We start from the raw sequence: 12499 nt of genomic DNA on the forward strand, positions 1-12499 counted from the left end.
TTAATAAAGTTCATATATTTAATTCCCATGAATATACTACAAAATGAGCAATTTAAGAAAAGCCAGTAAATTAGGAAAAGTTAGTATTTTAGGTGTTTATATAAATATTCAGCATAGTAATTGTACTATAACTATGGTGATATCATAGTCTCTGATATCACCATGAAAGACAAAGCCTTGGGTAGATAAATGTTCATGCAGTTTTGGCTTTTTTCCCAATGTTTCCTTATGTCTTTCATAAATAACTTAGAGATTTTAGATATAAGGCAGTAGTATGAATTGCAAAGGAAAAGTTTCATACTCAGACTCCATTCTGTAACTTAAGTATTCTGAACCTTATTTTTTTCTTTTAAAAATAGATATTAAAATGCTTAGGCCATAGAAGATAAAGAAATAAAACTTGTATGGATTCAATGAGACATATTCTATGACAAACTCTAGCATGGTGTCTGTCTCATGAAAATGAAAAAAAAAATTCAATTTTTTTATATCCCAGACTGCTGATAACTACTGGCATAAATTTGATAGCCTAAATATTTAATGTACCAAAATCAAAATTAAGTATGGATAATAATGTCGTTTATTATCTTATCAGTTCAAGGAAAAGGGGGACAAAAAGCAAGCCACAGAAGGGAGAAATTATGTTGAAAACATAGCCTTACTCTTTAATTCTGTCTATTTTCTATTAGCTGTGTGAGTCTTTAATGAAAATGGATTATGTGGGGAATATTCGAGATAGATTAACTTTCTGATTCACATTCACAGGGAAAGAGAAAAAGGCTTTTGAATTTGGCAGCCAAAACAAAATTTTAAAAATTTAAATTTAATATTGATTTCTATTCTAAATCTAATATTACTGACCCCTGTCAGACAATAGGGTGTAGAAAGGGGCAGGGAGCCCAAATGCTAACTTCATTCTTCATGGACGAGACATAAGGGAAACAGAATAAATCTGAACTGTGAACAGGAGAGACTGACATGAGAGAAGAGAAGAATAAAATGAATGAGAGAGGTTACTGAACTGACTAACAAAAGCCTCTCAGACTGATGAGAAATGGGGAGGGGGTGTTGATCTCGATCGAAAGATTTAGAATTCTCCCAGTTATCATTTCTAAGAACCTGGATTAATGAGACACACACAAAATATCTGGTTCACATGGTTCAGAATAAAGCTCAAAGAGATTATCTTATTCAGCAGTTTTTTTCCAGTTGCTACCTAGAACACACAGATAGAGGTAAAAATTAAAGAGTATGAGAGACTTACGACTAAGTGACTAGTCAGCCCTCATATACTGATGCATATTTTAATACGGGGCGAACTCTATATATTTACATCCCACAAAGCCCAAAACACTGGTTAATGAACTAAAACTTAATTTACCACCTCTCTGAATTGTAGATCACTTGATACTTCTTCAGATTCTCTTTCTGAAGTTGTATATTGGGTTTTCAATGTTTTCCTTCCACATTTAAAGCCACCTCAGAGCAGTCACTCTGTCTTCCTTCTTTGCAAATGCCTTTCAATGTAATAAATGGTCGACAAATATTTAATGACTTTAATTGGAGACAATGTGAAGTTAAATGAAATGAAGTTTCAAAGAGAAAGCTGTTAGGTACCAGAAGAAGCTCTATACAATCAGATTAAACACTAAATCTGAGAGTGAAATGTAAATATTCCCTTTGCAAAAGTTTTTTTGGTCTTCATTTCAATGAGACATTTATTAAAGAAAATGTTAATCAGAAGGGCAATAACACTTCATAATTTGGCCCTTGGCGCTGCAATTACAGGGGCTTTCCCTACACCAGAATCATTTGCCAGGGAAGAACCTTAGGTATCACCCCATCCAACCATGTTCCCTCTAAAGGGCCATTCGATCTACTAAAATAGGGTAATGTGCTATAAACAAATAAAATCTGTCAATTTTAAGAAAACTTCTAATCAAAAGCTGATCACTGATTTTCTGTTCTTGACTTAAAGCAAAGCAATGGATTTCACCTGTGGAAATGAAATAGTGGTTTTTTGGTTTTTTGGTTTGTTTGTTTGGTTTTGTTTGTTTGTTTTTTTTTTGTTTGTTCTGTTTTTTTGGCATTTTGTTTTGGGGTTTTTTGTTTTTGTTTTGGTTTTGGTTTTGGTATTTTGGCTGTGCTGAGCAGCATGTGGATGGTTTCCTGACCTAACCTGGACCTCCACAGTGAAAGTGCTGAATCCTAACCACTAGACCATCAGAGAACTCCTCTGGAATAGTGTTTTTCAGTGGTGAAACTCAACCATTCTTCTGTGACAGGACCAGTGACTCTGATCCATTTGCACTTTGGAACTGCTGGTTTATTACTGTTTTCTGTAAAACACAAGAAATACATATCTTCACCTTTGGGTCCCCAACATCTAGGGCACAGCTGATGAATTCACAGGTACTTAAAACTTCGTTGCTGAAAGAAGCAATGATGAATAAATGAGTAATTTATTTTAACATCTCTCTATTGCATTTCTCCTATCCTCTTTATCTTCCAGCTGCCAACACAATTTGTATCTTCAAGTGGTTATGGCAAATGTAACCACAATGAGTGGATTCCTCCTCATCGGGTTTTCCAACAATCATGAGCTGCAGATCTTACATGCAGTGCTTTTTCTGCTGATGTACCTATTAGCCTTAGTAGGTAACTTCATGATTATTGCCATCACAACCCTGGACCAGCGTCTCCAATCCCCAATGTATTACTTCTTGAAACACCTTTCCCTCCTGGACCTCTCCTTTATTTCTGTCACTGTCCCCCAGTCCATTGACAATTCACTGATGGGCAATGGCTATATTGCCCACAGTCAGTGCATACTTCAGGTTTTCTTCTTCACATCTTTGGCCTATGCCGAAGTGGCCATTCTCACAGTGATCTTATGACCTCTATGCAGCCATTTGCCTCCCACTGCACTATGAGGTCATCATGGATCCTGGAACCTGTAAGTGGGCTGTGATAGCTGTGTGGCTGAGTGGAGGCATCTCTGGAATCTTGTACACAGCTGCCACATTCTCCATCACATTCTGTAGGGCCAAAATAATCAACCAGTTCTTCTGTGATATCCCCCAGTTGCTGAAGCTCTCCTGTTCCAATGATTACCTTGGAGTGCTTGGAGTGGCTGCTTTCATGACTGTGCTGGCATTCATCTGCTTCATCTCCATTGTTCTCTCCTACATGCACATCTTTTCCGCAGTTCTAAGAATACCCTCTGCTGAGGGCCACTCCAAGGCCTCCTCTACCTGCCTGCCCCACCTCTTTGTTGTGTCATTTTTTCTTGCCACGGGCATTTTTGAGTTCCTAAAACCAACTTCAGATTCTCCAACTGCTTTTGACGTTGTGATATCTATCTTTTATACAGTAGTGCCCCCAACACGGAACCCTATTATCTACAGCTTGAGGAATGAGGCCATGAAGGGAGCTTTAAAAAAATTACTGTTGGGTGGTGAATTCATTAGGAAAAAAACATTTTTGTCCCATTGTTGATAGCTGTCCAATATTACACACAAGAAACATTTTTAATAATTAGAATTCATTATACAGATATGTATATTTGTAATATATATATATGGTAATGTTGAGGAAAACCAACACTTTTTCTCTGTATAGTCCAAGTACTATAACCATCATTATAACTCTTCATCTGATGTCTTCACTTTTTTAGCCATTGAAACAAAATTAAAAAAAAAAATTTTTGTTATTCTTTCAAATTAATAGAAAATAAACAATTATGTATAATCTTTTAATGTAGGCCCATTACTTTTGTTTTTCTCCCAATACGTATAGACACATAGACACACCTACAGGTTCATACTGACAAGCACAGCACACTTTTTGAAAAACTCTACATAGACAATATTACAACAACAATAGTAATAAAAAGTGATAATTTATCCACAATTCCACTCACCAATCACTTAATTTCAAATGTCCATTTTAATTTTTGTCTTTATAAACGCCAATTTTTCATATTGGTGCAAAATTCTGTGCAATTATTAAGTATATGTACATAGTTTTACTATTATAATTTTCTTGAATGCACAGTATTCGATGGAATTCATATCATAATACATTTAACCATCCACCTATTTTATATATATAAGTTATTTCCAATTATGCTTTCTGGTAAGTAACGCCAAACTTGAATTTCTGCTTTTTATAATTCCATGGAATGGGTTGCTGAGTCAAAGTGTATGAAATGTCAAGCTGTTTTGAGTATATGACTGTATTGCTTTCTAAAAAAATTAAATCATTTTATGTGGCTATTAGCAATGTGTGGCCATGTCAGTTCTACATGTCTCCCGTGATTTGTGAATTCATAAAACAAATATTTATAGAGATTCAATTAGGTGGTTGAAATCACAGCAGGTGCCTGGAACGTGAAAGTACATAAAATATACACAGCATTGGGTGGTGTGGGGATTTTTAATTTTTATAGCTGCAATATTTTATTTACCTTTAGTTATTTTTAATGCAATAGGTCAAGAGATTAAGCATGTTTACAATTTTTATTTCACTCTCGTTATCCATTTTACTTTTAAATATTTTTATTCTCTATCCATTATGTAAAAAGTTTTATAAATATTATTATTCTGTGTTTTATAAAGGCAAAAACCATTTCCTCAGTTCCTCTTTAACTCTTTTCAGATTATTTCTTTCTATGCAATCTTTTATCAAATAAGTTGAATATGAGTTTTTAAAGGTTGCAGCAACAAAGCTTAACCAGTCTAGGTTACCAAGGGATAGTCTTAAATGACTAGTAATCACATCTTTTTTCTCATCAGTTATTAGACTGTTCAATCCATCTACAATAATGTGTAAATTATATTTTTTAAATTGTACACCAACTAAATATGTTAACACAATTTATGAAATATTTTTGACCCATTATTTAATGAGACTTCTGAATTACAAAAAGAAAGCATGTCAATTTTCATCTCCATTTCTATGCTTTCAAATTTTTATTAATCTGCATGTATGTATTTAAGCTAGTTAAGTAATATTGCATTATTGTTCACTGTAATGATTTGGGTAGAGAGCCGATCCATAAAGTATTTTTATTGCCTTGTAATCTTATTTTGAACCTCTTCATTCATTTCAATAAATACTGTGTTTGTTCTTGAGAGCATTCAATCACCAAAAATTTATAAATTCACCCGGGAAATGTCATCTGTTATATAGTTTCTTTTTACCAAGAAATACTAAAAGTTTTGTCATTTAGTAACATTTTGCTTATCTCTTTATGAAAGTAACTCACAATTCTCAATAGACTTACTCCATGATTTTATATTTGTGTGGTTACTATAAACCTGACTCACTTTCTATTTGTGTTAAACATGCATTGCAGATACCAAGCATCTTTGAACGACATCATAAATTGTAGGAGTTCCCACACTACTCCTACTACTATCCCCCAAGGCAGAAAACAAAAACACTTTCCTGGTATTTGTTACAGCTAAAATGCAGGCATAGGAGCTTGATTCTGAGATTAGATTTTCCAGCCTGAGACTTCCACTGAAAAAAAGAGAAATGTGAGAAGCAGGAACTATGTGGCATCTGTTTCTAAAGAAGTCGGTGGTACATGCCGCAGAGCAACTAAGCCTGTGCGCCACAACTATTGAGCCTGCTCTCTAGAGCCCGTGAGCCACATCTATTGAGCTCATGTGCCACAACTACTGAAGCCCACGTGCCTAGAGCCCATGCTCTGCAACAAGAGAGTCCACCGCAATGAGAAGCCTACGCACCACAATGAAGAGTAGCCCCCACTTGCCACAACTAGAGAAAGCCCATGTGCAGCAACGAAGACCCAACACAGCCAATAAAATAAATAAATAAGTTAAAAACAAACAAACAAAAAAGAAGTCGGTGGTAGAGGCATTCAGCTTTGGGGAGCAGAAGTAGTGGAGTCTTGTATCTAGTCCCGTGCATCAGTGGTGGGAAGTGCAGAGTTTGTGTCCAGCAGTGTCAGCAGTGCGCCCCCTGCTAGGACAGTTTCATTGCCCTGGGCTCATATCTTCCAAGCTTGAATATCAGACCTTCCAAGAGAATCTGTGATATAGCTAAATACAGTTAGGATTGGTTCTATGTGTTGCTACTCAGAAATTTGAGAAATATAACTGTTAAAAAGGACTTCACTGATTCTTATATCCTAAACTTAAACCTAGCCACTTTATTAATTTCTAATAATTCTAATGGTAATTGATTTCTGTGGAGGTTAGACTCTTGCCCTCCCACAGAGACTAGGAGATAGGAAAGGTATCTTCCTTGGTGATTACATTTCAAAGGGATGGCTCCATGGTCCCTGAGAAAGACATTCCTCTGTTGTAAAACTGACAGGAAGTTTTAAAAAGATTTATATCTCAAAGGGACAGAGAAAGAGTTTACAATTATACATTTTCTAAAGTAAATGCTGGGGCGGATCTGGGATCGGCGAGCTAGGCGGCTACAGGTCCCGCAGCGACGCCTGCGAGGGATCCGGGCTGCGGGTAGAGGAGGAGGCGCGCGGCGGCGGCGCTTGGCGATGGTGGGCGTCCCTGGAGCGGCCGCCTTCCAGCTTGCTCCACGGCATGTGAGATCTTCCTGGGGCAGGGATTGAATTTATGTCTCCTGCATTGGCAGGCAGATTCCCAACCACTGCGCCACCTAGGAAGCCCCTCATCTCCTTTTTAAAAAGAAGCCTAGGAGAGAAAAAGATGGCGGCGAAGTAGAGAGACGTGGAGTGCATCCCTCTCCACAGATGCATTGGGAATGCACGGAAGGACACAGTCATTCCCACAGAGAACCAGCTGAACACCAGCAGACGGCCTCGGACACCGGAAAGGGCTGTGGAGAACCTGACATAGCCGACTGAATATTCGTCTAATCCAATACTTGGACATTAGTCTGAGGCTTGGACAGTCTTCTATAAACACCTCTATCACCAGGACAAGCAACCCCAAAAGCTTGGACAACCATGAGGAAACAAAGAAACACCATGCAGGCAAAGGAGCAGGAAAAAAACCCACAAGACCAAATAAATGAGGAGGAAATAGGAAAAATGCCTGAAAAAGAATTTAGAGTAATGATAGTAAAAATGATACAAAATCTCGATAACAAATTAGAGAAAGTACAAGAAACAGTTCATAAGAACTCAGAAAAACAAACAGCAATGGATAACAAAATAACTGAAATTAAAAATACTCTAGATGCTCTAACCAGCAGAATGACTGAGGCAGAAGAACGAATAAGTGAGTTGGAAGATAGAATGGAAGAAATAAACGCCACAGAGCAGGAAAAAGATAAAAAAATAAAAAGACTAGAAGACAGCCTCAGAGACCTCAGTGATAACCTTAAACGTACCAACATTCGAATTATAGGCATCCCAGAAGAAGAAGAAAACAAGAAAGGGTCTGTGAAAATATTTGAAGAGGTTCTAGTGGAAAACTTCCCCAACATGGGAAAGGAAATAATGAACCAAGTCCAAGAAGCACAGAGAGTCCCATACAGAATAAACCCAAGGAGAAATACACCAAGACACATATTAATCAAACTAACGACAATTCAACACAAAGAAAAAATATTAAAAGCAGCAAGAGAAAAGCAACAAACAACATATAAGGGAAAACCCATCAGGATAACAGCTGACCTTTCTACAGAAACTCTGCAGGCCAGAAGGGAATGGCAGGATATACTGAAAGTCCTGAAAGAGAGAAACCTACAGCCAAGAATACTTTACCCAGCAAGAATCTCATTCAGATTTGAGGGAGAAATCAAAAGCTTTCCAGACAAGCAAAAGTTAAGAGAATTCAGCACCACCAAACCAGCCTTACAACAAGTGCTAAAGGAACTTCTCTAAGTAGGAAACACAAGAAAAGGAAAACACCTACAAATACAAACCCAAAACAATTAAGAAAATGGTAATTGGAACACACATGTCAATAATCACTTTAAATGTAAATGGATTAAATGCTCCAACCAAAAGACACAGACTGGCTGAATGGATACAAAAACAAGACCCTTCTATATGCTGCCTACAAGAAACCCACTTCAGACCAAGGGATACATATAGACTGAAAGTGAAGGGATGGAAAAAGATATTCCATGCAAATGGAAGTCAAAAGAAAGCTGGAGTAGCAATACTCATATCAGACAAATTAGACTTGAAAGTAAAGACTATTAAAAGAGACAAGGAAGGGCACTACATAATGATCAAGGGATCCATCCAAGAAGAACATATCACAATGGTAAATATCTATGCCCCCAATATAGGAGCACCTCAATACATAAGGCAAATGCTAACAGCTATAAAAGGGGACATCGACAGTAACACAATTATAGTGGGAGACTTGAACACCCCACTTACATCAATGGACAGATCATCCAAACAGAAAATAAATAAAGATACACAAGCTTTAAATGACACATTAGACCATCTCGACTTAATTGATATTTATAGGACATTCCATCCAAAAACAACAGACTACACTTTCTTCTCAAGTGCACACGGAACATTTTCCAGGATAGATCACATCTTGGGTCACAAATCAAACCTCAGCAAATTCAAGAAAATTGAAATCATATCAAGCATCTTCTCAGACCACAATGCCATGAGACTAGATATCAATTACAGGAAAAAAACTGCAAAAAATACAAACACATGGAGGCTAAACAATTCACTATTAAACAACCAAGGAATCACTACAGAAATCAAAGAGGAAATCAAAAAGTATCTAGAAACAAATGACAACGAAAACACAACGACCCAAAACCTATGGGACGCAGCAAAAGCAGTTCTAAGAGGGAAGTTTATAGCAATACAGTCCTACCTTAAGAAACAAGAAAATGATCGAATAAACAACCTAATCTTACACCTCAAACAACTAGAGAAAGAAGAACAAAGAAACCCCAAAGTGAGCAGAAGGAAAGAAATCGTAAAGATCAGAGCAGAAATAAATGAAAAAGAAAGGAAAGAAACCATAAGAAAAATAAATAAAACTAAAAGCTGGTTCTTTGAGAAGATTAACAAAATTGATAAACCATTAGCCAGACTCATCAAGAAAAAAAGGGAGAAGATGCAAATCAACAGAATTAGAAATGAAAAAGGAGAAGTCACAACGGACACCTCAGAAATACAAAACATCATGAGAGACTACTACAAGCAACTATATGCCAATCAATTGGATAACCTGGAAGAAATGGATACATTCTTAGAAAAATACAATCTTCCAAGACTGAACCAGGAAGAAATAGAAACCATGAACAGACCAATCACAAGTACAGAAATTGAGGCAGTGATTAAAAATCTCCCAACACACAAAAGCCCAGGACCAGATGGATTCACAGGCGAATTCTATCAAACATTTCGAGAAGAGTTAACACCTATCCTTCTCAAACTCTTCCAAAATATTGCAGAAGGCGGAACACTCCCAAACTCATTCTATGAGGCTACCATCACCCTGATACCAAAACCAGGCAAAGATGTCACAAAAAAAGAAAACTACAGACCAATATCACTGATGAATATAGATGCAAAAATCCTCAACAAAATACTAGCTAACAGACTGCAACAGCACATTAAAAAAATCATACACCACGATCAAGTGGGGTTTATCCCTGGGATGCAAGGATTCTTCAATATACGCAAATCAATCAACGTGATACATCATATCAACAAATTGAAGGATAAAAACCATATGATCATTTCAATAGATGCAGAAAAAGCTTTTGACAAAGTTCAACATCCATTTATGATAAAAGCTCTCCAGAAAATGGGCATAGAAGGAAATTACCTCAACATCATAAAAGCCATATATGACAAACCAAAAGCCAACATTGTTCTCAATGGAGAAAAACTGGAAGAATTCCCTCTAAGAACAGGAACAAGACAAGGGTGTCCACTCTCACCACTGTTATTCAACATAGTTTTGGAAGTGTTAGCCACAGCAATCAGAGAAGAAAAAGAAATCAAAGGAATCCAAATTGGAAAAGAAGAAGTAAAATTATCACTCTTTGCAGATGACATGATACTATATATAGAAAACCCTAAAGACTCTACCAGAAAACTGCTAGCACTCATTGATGAGTTTAGTAAAGTAGCAGGATACAAAATTAATGCACAGAAATCTCTTGCATTCCTATACACTAACAATGGAAGAGCAGAAAGAGAAATTAAGGAAACTCTCCCATTCACCATTGCAACCAAAAGAATAAAATACCTAGGAATAAACCTGCCTAAGGAGGCAAAAGATCTGTATGCAGAAAACTTTAAGACATTGATGAAAGAAATCAAAGATGACATAAACAGATGGAGGGACATACCATGTTCCTGGATTGGAAGAATCAACATCGTGAAAATGACTGTACTACCCAAAGCAATTTACAGATTTAATGCAATCCCGATCAGATTACCAATGGCATTTTTCACAGAACTAGAGCAAGAAATCTTACGATTTGTATGGAAACGCAAAAGACCCCGAATAGCCAAAGCAATCTTGAGAAGGAAAAATGGAGTGGGTGGAATCAGGCTTCCTGACTTCAAACTATACTACAAGGCCATAGTGATCAAGACAGTATGGTACTGGCACAAAAATAGAAAGGAAGATCAATGGAACAGAATAGAGAACTCAGAAGTAAGCCCAAACACATATGGGCACCTTATCTTTGACAAAGGAGGCACGAGTATACAATGGAAAAAAGACAGCCTCTTCAATAAGTGGTGTTGGGAAAATTGGACAGCAACATGTAAAAGAATGAAATTAGAACACTTCCTAACACCATACACAAAAATAAACTCCAAATGGATTAAAGACCTACATATAAGGCCAGACACTATCAAACTCCTAGAGGAAAACATAGGCAGAACACTCTTTGACATACATCAAAGCAACATCCTTTTTGACCCACCTCCTAGAATCATGGAAATAAAATCAAGAATAAACGAATGGGACCTCATGAAACTTAAAAGCTTTTGCACAGCAAAAGAAACCATAAATAAGACTAAAAGGCAACCCTCAGAATGGGAAAAAATAATTGCCTATGAAACAACGGACAAAGGATTAACCTCCAAAATATACAAGCAGCTCATGCAGCTTCATACCAAAAAAGCAAATAACCCAATCCACAAATGGGCAGAAGACCTAAATAGACATTTCTCCAAAGAAGACATACAGATGGCCAACAAACACATGAAAAGATGCTCAACATCACTCATCATCAGAGAAATGCAAGTCAAAGCCACAATGAGGTATCACCTCACACCAATCAGAATGGCCATCATCACAAAGTCTGGAAACAACAAATGTTGGAGAGGGTGTGGAGAAAAGGGAACTCTCCTGCACTGTTGGTGGGACTGTAAGTTGGTACAGCCACTATGGAAAACAATTTGGAGGTTCCTTAAAAAACTACAAATAGAACTACCATATGATCCAGTCATCCCACTCCTGGGCATATACCCAAAGAAAACCATAATCCCAAAAGAAACTTGTACCATAATGTTTATTGCAGCACTCTTTACAATAGCCAGGACATGGAAGCAACCTAAATGCCCATCGACAAATGAATGGATACAGAAGATGTGGCATATATATACAATGGAATATTACTCAGCTATAAAAAGGGATGAGATGGAGCTATATGTAATGAGGTGGATAGAACTACAATCTGTCATACAGAGTGAAGTAAGTCAGAAAGAGAAAGACAAATATTGTATGCTAACTCACATATACGGAATCTAAAAATGGTTCTGATGAACTCAGTGACAAGAACAGGGAAGCAGATACAGGGAATGGACTGGAGAACTCGAGGTATGGGAGGGGGCGGGGGGTGAAGGGGAAACTGAGAAGAAGCGGGAGAGTAGTACAGACATATATATACTACCAACTGTAAAATAGTCAGTGGGAAGTTGTTGTATAACAAAGGGAGTCCAACTCGAGGATGGAAGATGCCTTAGAGGACTGGGGCAGGGAGGGTGGGGGGGAATCGAGAGGGGGGCGTCAAGGAAGGGAGGGAATATGGGGATATGTGTATAAAAACAGTTGATTGAACCTGGTGTACCCCCCAAAAAAATAAAATAAAATAATAATTAAAGTAAATGCTGTATGATAAGGAAAGTCAGTGGCCTAGAGTGAGGAAGAAGCCTGTCTAAACTTAGTCAAGCTAAGGGAATGTTAAGACTCTTGGTCACCTCTATGGACTGGTCACATCAAGAGTGGTAAATTCTTGAATTATCCCAATAGCGGACATCATCAGCCAATGCCAGCAGATCAAGCAGCAACCAGGTTTTCAAAAGCCATTGTTTTAAAGCCAGAGAAAGAAGGATACCACTTCCAAAATGAGACTTTACCCCTCAACCAGGAGTACATATGAGTTTCCCTCCTTCATATGCTTATGAGACAGGCTGGAATTTGGGATCTGGGACCTGGGACACTTTGCTACAGTGCTTGCACCTGAACAAACATCTCCTTGAGCATCAGAATACAAAGAAACTACAAGGGACTAAAAATAACTGCAT

At 37.4% G+C, this 12499-nt stretch overlaps 1 pseudogene; it reads left to right on the forward strand.

Moving 5' to 3' along the window:
- The first annotated feature begins 2543 nt into the window (after positions 1 to 2543).
- Positions 2544 to 3498, forward strand: LOC130830838 (olfactory receptor 14J1-like; annotated as a pseudogene).
- Positions 3499 to 12499: the final 9001 nt, after the last annotated feature.

Source organism: Hippopotamus amphibius, chromosome 11, assembly GCF_030028045.1.
Source record: "Hippopotamus amphibius kiboko isolate mHipAmp2 chromosome 11, mHipAmp2.hap2, whole genome shotgun sequence".
NCBI lineage: Eukaryota > Metazoa > Chordata > Mammalia > Artiodactyla > Hippopotamidae > Hippopotamus > Hippopotamus amphibius.